Genomic DNA, 18,367 nt, shown 5'->3' on the forward strand with positions numbered 1-18,367 from the left:
TTTGGAAATGTTGCTTAAATTACCAGTGCCTCAGTTTCCCCATCTGTAAAATAGGGATGGTAACATGTATACCATAGGGTTGCTCTGGGGGTTAAGTGAGATGTAGTAGTACCTGACCTACAGTAAGTTCTCATGGAGTGTTACTTTACATCCTTGGATGTCATAATCTATATAAGACCTAATCTTAGGTCCACGGGCCCATGCAGGTCTACAAATAAAATCAGAGTGTTTGAGAACCCTCTGGAATTATAGCCCAAATTGTGTATTGTGTATGTGTGTGTGTGTGTGTGTGTGTATGTGTGTGTCTACGTATGCATTTGTAAGGGGTGGTGCATTTTTCTTGCAATCCAGTTCGCATTTGCCATCAGACGCTTAAAAAATGCAACCCCCAAAAGGGGGTTAAGAACCACTTTTGTTTGAATCTAAGGACTGTAGAGCTAAATAGTCTTATGCATTCCATGTAGGCTTCATGGCTCTTGTTTATTAGCTTGATAAACATTGATTCGGAACTGGGCACTGGTCCTTGGCAGTCACTCAGACACATAGAGGCAACACCTTACTCAAATAACTCTGTATTTAGGGAGGACCTGAACGAGAACCCAGAAATTCACTCGGATGGTTTCTGCTGAAGTTTATTAATGTCACAACCTCCTTTATGGGAAATTTCAGTGCCACGCGAGTCAAACTTATTACAAAGATGTTCTGTGGAAGGACTGAAGATTCACTTAAAGCTTTTCTTAGAGAGCAGTGCAGGATTTCATCCTTTCCCTTGAAGGGCAGTGAGAGCCTTCTGGTCATTTTCAGTGAAAGCCCAAGGTCATGAAATTGGGAGACTGTGGTGAAGCATCCTAAAATGCATGATGGAAGGCTCCCTAAACTCGAGAATTCTAAGATTATTAGACTGTTTTCTTCTATCCTTTGAACTTTCTCTTCCTTTGACTCAGCCCAGACATTTAAACAGATTTGGCAAGGCTTACAAAGGTATAATGTCAAACTTTATTTCTTTTTAATGGTGTGTGTCATCTAAATAGTGATGCCATCAATAGGGGATGTTGTTTCTGTTATTTTTTACCTTCTGCTCTCAGATGCCTTTTAACATATGTAAAAATATTTATATAGTGTTTCAAGTCTGTGGCATTCAGCACAGACATGCTCCTTTGAGTTATCCTTTTTGGTAATATCATATTTAACTCAAAAGAAGTCATAGGCATATTGGGGGCAGATAGTAGGTACAAATCTGACAAAAAGCTAATGAGCTCTCCTGTGATTATCAGGGAGGCCAGTGACTCATTAAATCTCATTTCCTGGGCAAGTCCACATAGGGAGAAGAAATGATCTGAACTAAAGGCCTGAGAACCTAATGTAGTCAGATTTATGGGCATTCATATAAGCAGCTACATGATAATCAGAGCACATAGTGAAATGTTTTAATGAGGCTCTCTGAAATATTTAATTGGTTACTTTATTAAATTTTTTAATAGTTTTGTTGTTTTCTGTTAGGAATTAGCCCCACAGCAGGGAGGGTCCTGAAACCAAGTGGGGTTGTCTTTTGGTTGGTTTCAATCCAAGCTGTTGTTCCCCTACATACTATCTCTTTATGTGTATTAACATTGTCATTGATATTCAAGGCTCTACTGAAAAAAGGGTCAGGTTGGTTAGAATCCATAAAAACTTCTTTGGGTTCCAAAGTATATGACTATCTGCTTAGAATAAATCTTCCTCCAGCTTCATTAGAGCAAATCATTGTTCATTGTAAGGATTTTCCACTGCTAAGAAGAAATTTTTCCAAAACAAGTCAACTCATAAACAAGGTGAAGAAGAGACTGTGGTTTGTTTTTTTTTTTTTTTTAATTTTTTTCAACGTTTTGTATTTATTTTTGGGACAGAGAGAGACAGAGCATGAACGGGGGAGGGGCAGAGAGAGAGGGAGACACAGAATCGGAAACAGGCTCCAGGCTCCGAGCCATCAGCCCAGAGCCTGACGCGGGGCTCGAACTCACGGACCGCGAGATCGTGACCTGGCTGAAGTCGGACGCTTAACCGACTGCGCCACCCAGGCGCCCCTGTGGTTTGTTTTTAATACCTAATGTCCATCTCCACCTTCTGGATGTTTCCTTTATATCTTGTTCCTCACCCTTGTGTTCTGGTAGCTTTCTGATCATAAGTTAGTTAAAAGACAAGGCTTAAGATACTGCTCTTCTCAGGGACACATAAGTGCAAATAAATTTCTAGTAGTAGAATTTTAGATGTCATAACAGCTCGGGTGGGGTTCTCATATTTTGCATATCTCAAATTGTACCTGTTTAGCAAGACAACCTTGTTGCTTGATCATCCCATGTGTATAGGCACTTAAAACTATTTTTGTTAGAGGAATTGCCAGTCGACTAGTGAAGGGAGACCATGAAGTGGTGTGTGGTGCCTGTTGCTATGTGACCAGTTACTGCTGAGTCACATCACCTCCTTTGGGAACCTCGTCCTGAAACAGGAGGGATCACTCTTAGTTTCATATTCTTCCCTACCCTTTGTATTTCTAGATTCTAGCTATATTGTCAACTTCTAGCCTTGTGACTAAGACCCATGCTTTTTGCCACAGCCATAGAGAGAAGGATCACCTATAGTTAGGATCACCTGATTTATTTTTAAAGGCCATGGGCAGGATTCCTAATGGAGCAATCATTCTAGACAGCTTTTCATTGCAAAGATGGGTTTGCCAGTGTAAAACGTCAAGATGATTTAGATTAATTCAAGTTCCAACTCATGTCTGCATTAAACATCCAGTATTTGAAACTATCCATCTTTTGAGGTCATAGATATCTAAGATAACACATAGAGGTAGACCATGCCAAAAGAAAGGTCTGGGGTATGTGAGGTCTTGTTTCTCATCATGAAAGATGAGTGAATGAAAGTACCATATTTTCCTGATTCACCTTAAGAAAACATTTTGGAGTGCCTGGGTGTCTCAGTTGGTTGAGCATCTAACTTCGGCTCAGGTCATGATCTCACAGCTCATGAGTTCGAGCTCCTCATCAGGCTCTATGCTGACAGCACGGAGCCTGGAGCCTGCTTCGAGTTCTGTGTCTCCCTCTCTCTGCTCCTCTCCAACTGACACTCGCTCTCTCTCTCAAAAATAAATAAACATTAAAAAAATTAAAAGAAGAAAAACATTTCAATAATTTATTGTTCATAAAATCATCTTATAGTTCATAAATATGCTTATAGTATTTTCCCAAAAAATAGTTATTAAATCTTATAACCAGTGTTTTCTTAGAATATAGGAAATACTGTTCATTCCCTCTAGGCTAGAAGGTCTTCTTCATAACATGTTGCCTGCATTTTGACTTATAAAAACACCATGACCAAGTCTTACATTGTTGAGTAGAGGAGGGCCAGGCAGCTCTTAAAAAAAACAAATAAGAGGTAAGGGGCATTAAGGAATCTACTCCTGAAATTTGGATGTAAATTAAAAAAATAAAATAAAATAAAAACAAATAAGAGGTGTTCAAGTTTCAGAAAACACAGTTTAAACATGATAAATGGCTGAACTGGTTGAGACTTGGAGCAGGCTTTCAAGGCCAAGCTGTCATGGGTGAGAACCCAACCCATGCATGCTCCTGTGGCAGACATGAAATTAAGGATGTATCTGACATTGGAGACTAGGATAGTAAAAGAGAATGGGCAGATTCAGAGTGACACAGATTTCAGAGGCAGAATCTATGGAGAATGCTGGAAGCACAAGCCTACAGTTATGTGTGCTGGTAGATGTGCTTAGAAAAAGTTTAGAAGGATATGCCCCAAATAATTAACATTGTTGGGGAGTAGGACGGTGCAGCGGGAGGAGACTTAAGCACTCTTTTCACATGTACAACATGTCTGTTGTGAAAATATCTTCCAATGAACATGTCACTTTTGTTATTTAAGAAATTACAAAAATCACTAAAAAGAAGTATACCCCAGAAATAATAAGTTTGCAGCTGCTAAGATACAGGCCTGCCAAATCCAAAATTATTTATTTAGACCACTGTTGGCACCTGCTTTACTTCCTATGCTCCGTGCACACCCCTCTATTTCTCTGGCCCTGCCCCTGGCAATATAAGGTCCCAAACCATCTCCCATCCCAGCAGTGGGGCCAGGACTCCTTCTCCAGTGATTTCCCAGGCAACGTTTGAAGGAAGAAGCCTCATTCTAGGCTGTAGAGGCTACCCTGTCAAGAGCTACCTGGGGGCCAGTGGCTGAGGTTCCCCCTCTCTAAACATGGGAGCGTGTGTGGCTTGTTCCATGCTGATGGCAGAGGGGAAATTCAAATGCTCTGTTTTGTGAAAGGGAACATTAGGTTAGTTTCTCATGATTTAGGTCCTGTGGTCAGTACCCACCTAGAAAAGAGCCTTGCTTTCTCCCAAAGGCCAGGAGCTGGGAAAACTAAAATCACTAATGCCACTTTTTTTCTGATGCCAGGTCAAGGCAAGTCAAAGTTGGGGGAAAAAATCTTTACCTTTCCTTCTCTTTCATGTTCATGGAACAAGAAAATAAAGGTGTGTGGTGGCCCATCTGTGACTGTGAGTGGAAAATGCCTTCTATAAATCTTCATTCATGATTTAAGTAAAAGGGGAAAGGGGAGGCCATTAAAACTACCAACATCATTTATTTCTTTTCCGGGAAGATGTTCACCCACAGGCTGTACCTTAAGTGCGCTTGAATTCTTGGTTTCCCAGGGTCACCTACATCTGTGTTATATTTTCCTTCTTGTATTGTCCGCTACTGCTTATTCCTAAGCATCCTTTCTACTGGAGATACTTCATCAACTTTGAAATCCAAGTCCTGGGAACCAGTGTGGCTGTCTGAGTGAAGTGGATGCCGTTTCTTAGTTGAAACTAAATCACCAAAGAATGCACTGACTTAAACAAGGGCTAGTAATTTTGCTCGGGCCTTCATGGTAAAAATTCTTAAAAAATATTATCCTTCTAAAAATAGCTAGAATGATTTGGTGGTGGTGCTTTTTATCTCGCCCACCTCCCTGCCTTACTGGGGAGTTGGATCCACATGGGCATGGGGTGAAGGGTGAACCCTAATGAAACATTACAAATCCCAGGCAGCAACAAGCAGAATCACAGAGTTGCTTTGCTGTCTGCTGCTGCTCACCTTGTGTGCCTATTTTTTCCCTTCAAACTTCAATGGTTTTTTCCAGTGTCCCCCTTTGAAAGAGATTGATGTGGCTGCCAATGGCGAGGGGATTAACGTGAATAACAAATTATTCTTACACGTTTGAAGTTATAGGCCTATTATACTTGCCCTTTAGGGAAACAGTGGGCTTTACTGAGCTATTGCTATTCTCAACAAATTTCAGTAATTATTAGTGCTAGAAGTTGGGTTGTTCGGTTTCAGCTGAGTTTATACAAATTGTCTGTGCCTTTTGGGAGGCTTCTCTGACTACCTGATTCACAGTGAAGGAGGCTGCATGGAGTATGGCAATATTTCCCAACCTTAAATTTTGCAACTAAGTGCTGAATTATCTAAATATTTTTTATTTTGGGGCCTCAGGCATGACAGAGAGGAAAGAGTAAAGAGAACCCAGAGTAACTGTATTTGTTCAAGAGAAGCTGGAGGAGAGGGGTGGGCTCTAGACAGGAATAGTTTGCCCTGAATAGAAACTCCACAGAATGGTGGTTAGGAAATGGAGAAGAATTAGAAATAGCAGGTTCAAATCTGATCAGCCCTAAGTCAGTTGTGTGACTGTGACAACTATATCATTTCTTGAACCCATCCTTTGCTCATCTGTAATTTGGGTATGATAAAATACTGATTTCAGGCCATCGGGAGGAATAAATAAAATAAGGAAAATAACTTACTGTGTACATGCCTTTTATAACTATTAGTTATAGTTAGTAGTGCTACTATTAGCTTGCCAGTCTCTTGTATCTGAAGTTCTGATAGTAGTCTTGAAAAATAAGGTCCTTGAATGGGTATACTGCTTTGGGTAGTATCAATATTTTAACAATATTTGTTCTTCCAATACTTGAGCATGGAATGTTTTTCCATTTCTTTGTGTCTTCAGTTTTTTTCACGAGCTTTCTATAGTTTTCAGTGTACAGATCTTTTACACTCTCTGGTTAGGTTCATTCCTAGGTATTTTATGGTTCTTGGTGCAATTGTAAATGGGATTGATTCCCTGAAATTTCTTTCTGTTGTTTCATAATTGGCGTAAAGAAATGCAGCAAATTTTCTGTACATTGATATTATATCCTGTGACTTTGCTGAATTCATGTGTCAGTTCTAGCACTTTTTTGGTGGAGTCTTTCAGGTTCTCCATGCAGAGTATCATATCATCTGTGAAAAGTGAAAGTTCGACTTCTTCAATTTGGATGCCTTTGATTTCATTTTGTTGTCTGGTTGCTGAGGCTAGGACTTCCAACACTATGTTAAAAAACAGTGATGAGAGTGGATATCCCTGTCGTGTTCCAGGATACAGGAGTGCTGATTCATAGGGGCACATGTACCCCAATGTTTATAGCAGTGCTATCAACAATAGTCAAATTATGGATAGAGCCCAAATGTTCATCAACTGATGAATGGATAAAGAAGATGTGGTATAGCTATACAATGGAGTACTACTTGGTGATGAAAAAGAATGAAATCTTGCCATTTGCAACAATGTGGATGGAACTGGAGGGTATTATGCTAAGTGAGATAAGTCAGTCAGAGAAAGACAGGTATCATATGATTTCACTCATATGTGGAATTTGAGAAACTTAACAAAAGATCATAGGGGGAGGGAAGGAAAAATAAGTTACAAACAGAGAGGGAGGCAAACCATAAGAAATTCTTAAATACAGAGAAAACCTGAGGGTTGATGGGGGTGGGGTGTTGGGGGGGGTAGGTGAGGTGGGTGATGGACGCTGAGGGAGGAACTTCAACAAGTGAGGCATGAGCACTTGGTGTTGGATGTAAGTGATGAATCACGGGAATCTTCCTGAAGCCAAGACTACACTGTATGTTAACTAACTTGGCAATAAATTTTTAAAAATGATTCAAGAATATGTATCAACAATCAGAAAATATATAGCTCCTTTTTACCTAATAATCTCATTTCTGATAATATATCCTAAGGAAATAACACAAAAGAATAAAAAAGATATGTATAAGAAAAAAAAAGAGCATCCTCCAGTGGGCTGTGTAAAGCATCTACATGGAAAAATATGGGTCAAATCAATGTAATAAATTATATTAAACACTTCTCTGTGCTGCCAGATTCACATCCCACTACCACCAATTTGTGGTCCTGGGAAAATTGGCACCATTTCCATGCCTCTGTTTCTCTCTCTGTAAACGAACAGTACCTATTTCACAAGGTTGTCGTGAAAATTAAATAAGATAATTATCTATAAAGTCCTTAGAAGAGTGCCCTGGAGCCATCTTAGCATAACAGGTCACCAAACCTTCTGGGTGGCTTCATACCTTCCATAGTGATAGAATGAAAACATATTCATTTCATAACTTCTTAGGAAGTGCTGCTGTTTTATTCCCAGGGGGAGGTCCTTCTCCTCCTCACTAGTGGGTCTGCCTCCCCAGAGGTGCCATACTGTCCTTTCCAGAGTGGATGTGTTGGCTTGTTTCTGGGCAGATGTTTATGTGGCATAGATAGCCATGAGCAGTGTATCTACCCTAGGCTGCTCTTCTTCCTTCAGGATAGTGACCATCATGGCATCATGGATTAAGTGCCTGAATTACAACAACATTACAGATTTTGCTATTAGCAAGAAATTCAAAATCCCTAAATCCCAGGCAGAACCATCCTATTTAGGTGAAATATCTGATGGAATGGAAGTAAGTGGAGGAATGAAAACATGGTAGAATTAAGATTAGATGTTAAGATTAGTCAGGCAGGGGACCAAATGAAATCACACACAAAAATCCTTTACATTAGGCGCTTAGTACTACACAACATCCTGATTGAGATTAACGTGGAAGGCAGCAAGTGATGTAAGACAGTTACTGTAATTTTGTTCCAAGAGATAACAGGTCCATCTTGTACAACCTTGGTGCGAAATCCTGGATTTACAAAAGAGAATATTGTTAAAGACAAACTGAGGCACATTAAAACTTTTAAATGTTGACTTAAGCAAAAATCTATTAAAATCAGGCAGCATCCAGTCTAGCAGATAGAAAGAAGCTCTGAGCAACTGTACAAAATGGAAGACTTTTATAGGCAGAAGGGAGCTAGAACAAGGAAATAATAGTAGGCACAAAAGTGGGTTGGTTGTTGCAAAATTACTTCCGTTAGGGGATGGCACAGTCTATCAGGCAGATTTCCTCACTAGTGCTATCACGTGATTCCTGATTGGCTGGTGTAAGATTCCATTTGTGGAGAGCTGAAACTGTAGTTAAGTCTCAGTGTAGTGATGTGGGCTTAGCATAAATGGCTTCATCTTGAGCCTGTTGTCTTCTTTTTAACACTACTAATAACTAATAGCTTAAACACAACACTTTACGGTTTTTAAAGTCTTTTACATCTAATAGATCATTTTCATTTTACAGACAAGGAAATAGAATTCACTACACATAGTCTACTTGTCTATCTAATATCTCCCAGGATGTTTAAAATATGACTATGCTTACCAAAATCCTCCTTTCTCCTACTTTTTCAGAAATTCACTTATGATATAAAACAAGATAGAGAAAGGAAATGAAAAATTGTGGTATATATTGTGTTTACATTTGATGAGTTAATAGTTAATGATGCAAAGTTATGTAATCAACACAGTTGTACGATTTATGAGACAAATGAGGGATTACTTTCAAAATATTAGTTTATAGAGCACCAGAGGGAGTGTGGACCACTAATGGGGCCCAATTTAAAGTTCATAGTTGAACATCTTCTTTTGATCCTGTAAGTGTGTCTCAGCGATGATATTCATGTATCACTTCTTTTAAGGCTGAACCAAAAGTCCAGAGTTTGAGGCTTTAATGGATGAGAAGCTCAGGCTACATGGCCCTCAGTTCTACCTGTGATAGGCGTGTGCTTGACACAGTATACCCTCAAATTGGCAAAAAAGATACATATCCCAATTCACTCTGACCTCCCAGACCTCCCCCTTCTCAAACCCTCTCAGCAACATTTTGGGGTAGTGGCATCCCCCTTTGTGTGACTCCCTACCCCTCCACTACTGTATCAAAAAGCAAACTACAGCTTGTCCAGCTGGCAGTGTAAGGCAGAGCAGTGCTCCTAACATGTGGTCTGCAAACTGTTACTAGTCTGAGATGAGGTAAGCATACACGTAGAGGGTAAGCCTTTAGAAACTGTTGTATAAATTTGGGAGGGTTGCAACATCCAAGCACAGCTTTTGGGATATAATTTTATGTCTTTTGCATTTAAATTTTTAAAAATTGGGCTTGCCTTCTGTATGTTTTTGTTTTATATTGCACCTTCCTAGCAACTATTTTTTTCCCCAGCAATTATTTTCTATTGTTTTTCTCGACAAATACATGGTTTATAACTGATAGGAAAGAAAGAAAGTGGGCTCTTCATCACAGATGATTATAGGCATACCTCATTTTATTGCACTTTGCTGTATTGTGCTTTGCAAGGTGTGTTTTTTACCACATGAAGGTTTGTGGCAACCCTACATCAAGAAAGTCTGTCGGCACCATTTTCCAACAGCATTTGTACATTTTGCAATATTTCATGCTTTTTGATGATCATATTTGTTGTCATGATCTATGAACAGTAATCTTTGATGTTACTATTGTAATTGTTCTGAGGCACCGTGAACTGCACTCATATGGGATGGCAAACAGTTGATAAATGTTGTATGTGTTCTGACTGTTCCACTGACCAGCCCATCCCCCACCTTTCTCCTTCTCCTCAGACCTCCCTATTCCCCAAGACACAACAGCATTGAAATTAAGCCAGTTAATAACCCTACAGTAGCCTCTGAATGTTGAAGTGAAAGGAGTTGCACATCTCTCACTTTAAATCAAAAGCTAGAAACGATTAAGCTTAGTGAGGAAGGCATGTCAGAAGCTAAGATAGGCTAAAAGCTTGGCTTCTTGTGCCAGAGATTTAGCCAAGTTGTGAAGGCAAAGGAAAAGTTCTTGAAGGAAATTAAAAGTGCTAACCCCAGTAAACACATGAATGATAGAAAGTGAAGTTTCAGTAGTTTGAACAGAGGATCACACCAGTCGCAACATTATCTTAAGACAAAGCCTAATCCATAGCAAGGCCCTGACTCTCTTCATTTATGTGAAGGGTGAGATGTAAGGAAGCTGCAGAAGAAAAGTCTGTAGCTATCAGAGATTGGTGTATGAGGTTTAGGGAAGGAAGTTGTCTCTATAACATAGAAGTGCAAGGTGAAGCAGCCAAGTGCTGATGGAGAAGATGTAGCAAGTTATCCAGAAGATCTAGCCAAGATAATTAATGAAGGGAGATACACTAAACAACAGATTATCAGTGTAGATGAAACAGCCTTCTATTGGAAGAATATGCCATTTAGGACTTTTGTAGCTGGAGAAGAAAAGTCAACACCTGGCTTCAAGCCTTCAAGGGACAGGCTGACTTTATTGTTAGGGCCTAATGCAGCTTGTGTCTTTCAGTTGAAGCCACTGCTCATTTACCATTATGAAAATCCTAAGGTGCTTAAGAATCATGCTTAATATACTCTACCTGGGTTCCATCAGTGGAACAACAAAGCCTCAAGGACAGCACATTTGTTTACAACATGGTTTACTGAATATTTTAAGCCCACTGTTGAGATCCACTGCTCAGGAAAAAAAAAAAAAAGTCTCTTCAAAATATTACTGCTCATTGACAGTGTGTCTGGCCATTCAAGAGCTCTGATGGAGATGTACGATCAGATTAATGTTGTTTTCATGCCTACTTGCACAGCATCCGTTCTGCAGCCCATGGATCAAGGAGTACTTTTGACTTTCCAGTCTTAATACTGAAGAAACACATTTTGTAAAGCTATAGCTGCCACAGATAATGATTTCTCTGATGGATCTTGGCAAAGTCAACTGAAAACCCTCTGGAAACGATTCACTATTCTAGATGCCATTAATAACATTTGTGATTGGTGGGAAGAGGTCAAAATACCAACATTAGCAGGAGTTTGGAGGAAGTTGACTGTAACCCTCATGGATGACTTTGAGGGATTCAAGACTTCGGTGGAGGAAGTAACTGCAGATGTGGTGGAAATAGCAAGAGAATTTGAATTAGAACTGGAGCCTGGAGGCTTCTTGGTGGCCTCGTCAGTTGAGCATCTCACCTTGGCCGGGGTCATGATCTCACGGTTGTTAGTTCGAGCCCCACATCAGGCTGGCTGCTGTCAGTGAGGAGCCTGCTTCAGATCCTCTGTCCTCCTCTTTCTGCCCCTCCCCCTCTTGCTTGCTCTCTCTCTCTCTCTCTCTCTCTCTCTCTCTCTCAAAATTAAATAAACATTAAAAAAAAAAAAACAACAAAGTGGAGCCTGAAGATGGGACTGAATTGCTGCAATCTCATGGTAAAACTTTAACAGATGAGGAGTTTGAGGTTTGTTGACTTCTCCTCTCCAGCTACAAAAGTCCTAAATGGCATATTCTTCCAATAGAAGGCTGTTTCATCTACACTGATAATCTGTTGTTTAGTGTGGCTCCCTTCATTAATTATCTTGGCTAGATCTTCTGGGTAACTTGCTACAGCTTCTACATCAGCACTTGCTGCTTCACCTTGCACTGCTATGTTATAGAGATGGCTTCCTTCCTTAAACCTCATACAAACTCTTCATCTTATGAATGAGCAGAAAAAGTGATTTTTTGATATGGAATCTACTCCTGGTGAAGATTCTGTCAAGTTTGTTGACATGACAACAAAGGATTTAAAATATTACAGAGTATTTAGGTGATAAACCAGTGGGAAGGTTTGAGAGAATTGACTCCAAATTTTAAGGAATTTCTTGGGTAAAATGTTATCAAACAGTGTCACAGGCTTCAGAGAAATTGCTTATGAAAGGAAGAGTCCATTGATGTGGCAAACTTCTCATGGTCTTATTTTAAGAAACTGCCACAGCCACCCCAGTCAGTCAGTAGCCAGCCACACTGAGGCAAGACCCACCACCACTGAAAAGATTACAACTTGCTGAAAGCTCATGATGGTTAACATTTTTTAGCAATGAAGTATTTTTAGTTAAATTATGTACATTATATTTTTAGATATAATGTTATTGCATACTTAATAGGCTACAGTATAGTGTAAACATAACTTTCATATGCACTGGGAAACCCCAAAATTCATTTGATTTTCTTTGTTGTGATGTTCTCTTTATTGTGATAGTCTGAAACTAAACCCACAGTATCTCCAAGGTATGTCTGTAAATAATTTGGGGAGTGTCAGCATAGAGCGTGGATGTGTGGACTCTGGAGTAATAGTACCTAAATATGTGACCTAGTTATCTGGATGACTGTGAGTGTATTATCTGCATGACTTTGAGGAACTTGCTTTCTTCTGCCTTGATTTCCCTATCTGTAAAAAGGGGGTGGTAATAATTGTACCTACTACATAGAGTTGTGAGGAATAAAGAATACTTGCTCTTAGAAAAGTGCCTTGCACAGAGTAAGAGCTCAGTACATTTTCGCTATTGTTGCTCACACTTCTAGGCCTTATTGCTCACCTGTATCTTTGCATAGGCCAGTGCTTATGACTTAGGCATTATGGGTTTTGAGTGCTGTAGGCACTTTCACCTTATGAGCCTCTTCTTCCATTAAAAATTTTCAATTTTAGAGGTGCTTGGGTGGCTCAGTTGGTTAAGCGTCCGACTTTGGCTCAGGTCATGATCTCACAGTACGTGAATTTGAGCCCCACATCGGGCTCTGTGCTGACAGCTCAGAGCCTGGAGCCTGCTGTGGATTTTGTGTCTCCCTCTCTCTCTGACCTTCCCCCCTCTCAAAAATAAATGAACATTAAAATTTTTTTAATTTTATATTTTATGATTGCATTGGTATAAAGATGAGTATAAGTAGATGAGATTCACTATTCTGTGTTCATTATTGCTGTATTTATTTTTCCTCTTATTTAAAGATAAATTAGAGCTAAAGCATTTCTGTGGTCCTCTCAAAGTATCTTGGACCCTGGACCTCATGCCCACCGTGACTGGCTTAGACAGGTTGGAGCCTGTTGACTAAGTCGGCTGTTGGTGTACTTCTTTCCCTTGCTGGAATACTGTTTTTTCAAGCGTATCTTCTTGAGCATTATTCCCTCTCCTCTAGAGCATCTCCTCTTTATCATTTGAAACTCCACCAAAGTTTCCTTCTCAGTCCATCCTGTGGATACTGTAGTATTATAATTGTCTGTTTACCAGTCTGTTTCCCAGGATAGACTGTGTAAGTTCTTTAAGCTCAAGAAACAGCTCTGTCTTCCCATTGCTAAACACATTATATAGTTAGTTAATTACTTAATGAGGTTGGGTAAAGTGTGTCATGGTGTATAAGAAGCAGCATGGATTGAAGACTCAGGTAGTCTTACAAGATGTATTCAGGAAATAGGGAGAAGTTTAAAGATAGTCTTTATATTGCTATTTCCAGCTGGCACCTAAACACTGGTGGATTCCAAAACACAGAAAGAAAATATGTTGAGCATCAAGTAGCAAGAGCTTTATAAGACAGTTGCCTGAGCACTGGGAACTCCCCACTGATTAACATTAACAGGAGCTCCATTCATATATCACACAGAGAACAGATCCCTAAAAGCTGATCTGCTGCCTCATTAGAACCCAATCAAATGCTTTCACTGTTGAGTAATAGGTTTGGCTGGGCTGGCTCCAGGGGCAGAACTAATTTCAGATGTTGTTGGCAAGGCTGGTACAGAGAGGAGCCCCGGCAAGACTATGCTATAGTTGAACCACCAGGCAAAAACGTCTACAAGAAGATCATCCAATCTGATGACATATTCTCCTACAGCATCTTTCTCACAAGGCAGAAACGTGCTTTCATTTCGCAGCATTTCCCAGTCTCACCAGCCACTGACCGTTGCATTGGTGTGTTAAGTTAAGGTGCATACAAAGCACCTCGGAGTCTAGTTGAACATGCAGGCCCTGGGCTCACTCCCAAAGTTTCTGAGTCAGTGGAACTGGGACTAAGCCTGGAATTCACGGGTTTAACAAGTAGCCCAGGTAAATAATGTTGCAGATGGATTAGATCAGACTTTAAGAACATGGACCCTGCCAGATAGATAAGTTTTAAACAAGTAAGAATCCTTCTATGTTCTGGCCCCTGTGCTCTATGTCGATAGCTTCTTAGCTCTTGTTTCTTGGATGCCTGGCTCATAGAATAACCCTTAAGCATAGAAGGAAGTCAGAGATATTCTCTCTGTGTCCCAAACCATCTCCCTTGCAGATCCTGAAGCTCCCATTTGTCATGATCTTCTGGCTTTAGGAGTTGGCATGTGGGCATCTGCATGATAGAGTCATGTGTCCTTTTTTCCACCTCAGAACTGAGTCTTGTGAAACCAGCTTGCTGGAACTCTGCACTAGGGTTCCATTTACTATTAAGGGCTCTAATGAGGAGGGACAGGCAATTATTATTATTTATTTCACTAATTAGCCAGATAATCACTCATTTTGAAACTGTTCAGGGTTGGGAATCTGTTCATTTTGTGCCCTTTGTGTAACGCGGATTCATTTTATTTTTCCTCTTTCCTTGAGAAAAACGGCTGCTTTGTTAAATGAGGGGCAAAGGTAGGGGGTAAGAAGGGGGGGTTAAAAAAAGAGAGAGATCATTTCTGAGCTGGGAAGATAATGCAACAAGGAGCCAGAGTCCATAAAAACATCACCTCTCAGTCTCTGAAGACATAATGCTTGATGATAACCATAAAACATGTTAGTGCAAAATAAATTGCTGTTCTATTCAGATCCTTAAACGTACTACTGTGGATGTCACTGGAGATATGCAACTCTTTTTTCTGATCCCGAGGTGTATTTTATCATAATTTGTGGGGTGGGTGACAGCCTTGTACACATGATTGCCTTTTCCTGCTCAGTTAGCTTGTCAAGGTCAGAGTCCTTTGGCCTTTTATGAATGTAGGACTATTAAGAAATGAGCAGGATAACCGAACAGCATGGAGAGGAAACTTTATTTTTCTCTAGTAATCAGTACATTACATTTGTATGATGTTTGCTTATAATAAGCTATCATTCTGCTCTCAGGTATTTTTAGGTGTGGGCGGAGGGGAGGATGTTTTGAGGCTCTGCATCTTATTTTTATTGTGAGATGGAAAGAACTTCTAGGAGGTTGAGATTCATCTTCAGTGTCACAAAATACAGTGTTAAAGAGCACTTCTATTTTCAGATAGATTTTATTTTTCTTAAGGTAGATGATTACAGTGGGAAGTTGGTGCTTTTCTAGGTTGGTGCTCTATAGGGTGGAGATGCTGGATGACTCTTCGTAGACCAAGTGTCCTTGGTTACACCAGCCTGGTAGATCTGGCTGAGAGTCTGCTTTGTTTTTGTTTTTGTTTTTGCTTTTGTTTCTTTATGACTTCCATTTTGAGAATTCAAACCAGTTGTGAGGGCAACAGAAGTTGTAGCCAGGGATCTCATTCCAAGGAACGTGAAATGGTGGTCATTTCTCATAGAAATGGAAACCCTTGGTAAGTACTAGGGTGGGAAAAGTGACTCTAGCAAAAGATAGAGGAGGCTTCACCTCCTTAAAGGATGGCTTTGATAGCACCCATAACTTACCAATACACTCTTGGCCTTTGCATACTCCTCAGTAGGTTAAAGATTTCAATATAGGGAACTTCTAGCCTGAATGACTCTTTCCCCGTAGTGAGCTCCTTCGTTGTCAGTACACTGGAAATTGTACAGAATTCTTCATAAAAAGCAGTCATAATGTCATAAACAAGACCTTGTGCAGGAAGTTTAAGGAATTATTGTTCCCAGGTCTTCAACTGCTCCTACTAAATCTTCACAAACTCTGTTGGATAGAAGGTTTTTTGGCCTGGTATTGTGGAAGTATCAGGGTCAATTCTGGTAAAAGGAGCCACAGAAAAAGTGTCTTATCTCTCTTCTACCCACCACAACAATGATAAAATATTTACTGAAAACACTAAAAAGAGCTTTAAGAAGCCCTTTATAGCATTGAGTATATAGATTCTAGCATGTTAATTTACTGGAATTGATCTTTATATGGAAGAAAGTAAAGTAAGTGAAAGAAATGTTTACACTACTTAAGAGTGAGATGCAATTACTGAATCCAAGAACCACTTTAATATGGTGCTGGCATTTTGAAAATGAATTTGATTATTTTAAATAATTCTGTTCTATTCTTTTTTTTTTTTTTTTTTTTAAATTTTTTTTTTTCCGACGTTTTTTATTTATTTTTGGGACAGAGAGAGACAGAGCATGAACGGTGGAGGGTCAGAGAGAGAGGGAGACACAGAATCGGAAACAGGCTCCAGGCTCCAAGCCATCAGCCCAGAGCCTGACGCGGGGCTCGAACTCACAGACCGCGAGATCGTGACCTGGCTGAAGTCGGACGCTTAACCGACTGCGCCACCCAGGCGCCCCAATTCTGTTCTATTCTTGAAAGCACTTTCAAGAGCTCTAGGGGAAGAAAATATGAAGGTACTGAAAAACTAGTCAAACTGCCTTTTTAAAGGTTTTAAATAAACTGGACTTCTCCTGAAGGTCATCTTACCAAGTTACATGCACTGCATGATGACTAAGAAATAGAAATAGTGGACAAATGCCAGAGTTCAAGTTGTATATTTGCCACCAAAAGGAACAGAATTTTATATCAATCACTTAATATGGCAAAGGATAGGGGCGCCTGGGTGGCGCAGTCGGTTAAGCGTCCGACTTCAGCCAGGTCACGATCTCACGGTCCGTGAGTTCGAGCCCCGCGTCAGGCTCTGGGCTGATGGCTCAGAGCCTGGAGCCTGTTTCCGATTCTGTGTCTCCCTCTCTCTCTGTCCCTCCCCCGTTCATGCTCTGTCTCTCTCTGTCCCACAAATAAATAAAAAAACGTTGAAAAAAAAAATTAAAAAAAAAATATGGCAAAGGATAGAAATTAAAAGCTAAGAAAGAAAAATGGCTAACATAGAAAGCAAAGATGGGGTTGGGTGAGGTAAGCTGGGAGCTTTCCTCCCACTGTAAGGTCCTACATCTAGTACAACATGCAGGTGGCTATGGGAGCATTACCTTGTAGTGTTGTTGCAGTTGGGTAAAGGCAGTAGCAGCAGCTGGGAGAGTGTTTACTTCCCTTAAGAATGGGCTTCTAGGGGGGTGCCTGGGTGGCTTAGTCAGTTGAGCATCTATTTTCAGCTCAGGTCATGATCTCGCGGTTTATGAGTTTGACTTCCACGTCGGGCTCTGTGTTGACAGTTCAAAGCCTAGAGCCTGCTTCAAATTCTCTGTCCCTCTCTCTGCCCCTCTCCAGCTCATGCTTGCTCGCTCACTCGCTCTCTCTCTGTCCCCAAAATAAATAAAAACATATAAAAAATTAAAAAATAACAATAGGCTTCTAGCATGGCACTTTCTCAGACCTTGGGAAACCTACAGGTGGCTGTCAATGTAAACTTGGTAAGCAGCGGTTGCAGTTGGGCTGTCGATGAGAGCCAGAGGTCTATGTGAGGCCAGTGTTTCCAGATAAACTGGCTTATGAAAATCAAAATGTGTTTTCCTGTTCAGATCAGTAATGGTCTTCCTGTGACATGTCAAGCGCTCAGCTTCCATCAGGGATTTGTACTTGGTATTTTGTCCTCTTAGAAGGTTCTTCCCCCAGATATCCTTGTGGCTTGCTCCTTAACTTCATTTAAGGTTTCTGCTCAACTGTCATTCATCAGGCCTGCCTTCTTTCTTCAGTCACCCAGTAACAGCTTCCTGTCACTCTCTAATCCCACTTCCCTTATTTTTCTTCTATCACGCTTATCATCATCTGACACCAGATGGTGAAACGTACTGTTTCCCCCAGTGGAAGGTAAGTTTATTGAGGGTAGGGTCTGTGTGATATGGAACCTCCCCAACAAGCTGAGAATTGTTCATTGCTGTATGCTCAGTGCCTCAAACAGTGCCTGCCATGTCATAGGAACCCAGTGAGTTTTTGTTGAATGAATGAGTGAACAGTAACAATAATAGCTTTCTTATGCATTTTCCACCCTCCACACCAAGTTCCCCACACACTTTCGTGCAGGCCATGACACTGTACTCTAAGCTAGTTCACCATTATTTGGCACCCCATTTTACAGACAAGAAAACACTTCCAGTGGCCCTACATGCAAGAGTCTTCTCTAAGGAATATAGTGCTGCCCCAAAGCTATTAGCACTCTGCACCTTGATTCTAATAAAGAGTTTGCTATGACACACATTAACTTAAAAGGAAAATGAAACTGAGAAAATATCGACATTAC

The sequence above is a fragment of the Panthera onca genome, chromosome B3 (assembly GCF_046562875.1).
Source record: "Panthera onca isolate mPanOnc1 chromosome B3, mPanOnc1 haplotype 2, whole genome shotgun sequence".
NCBI lineage: Eukaryota > Metazoa > Chordata > Mammalia > Carnivora > Felidae > Panthera > Panthera onca.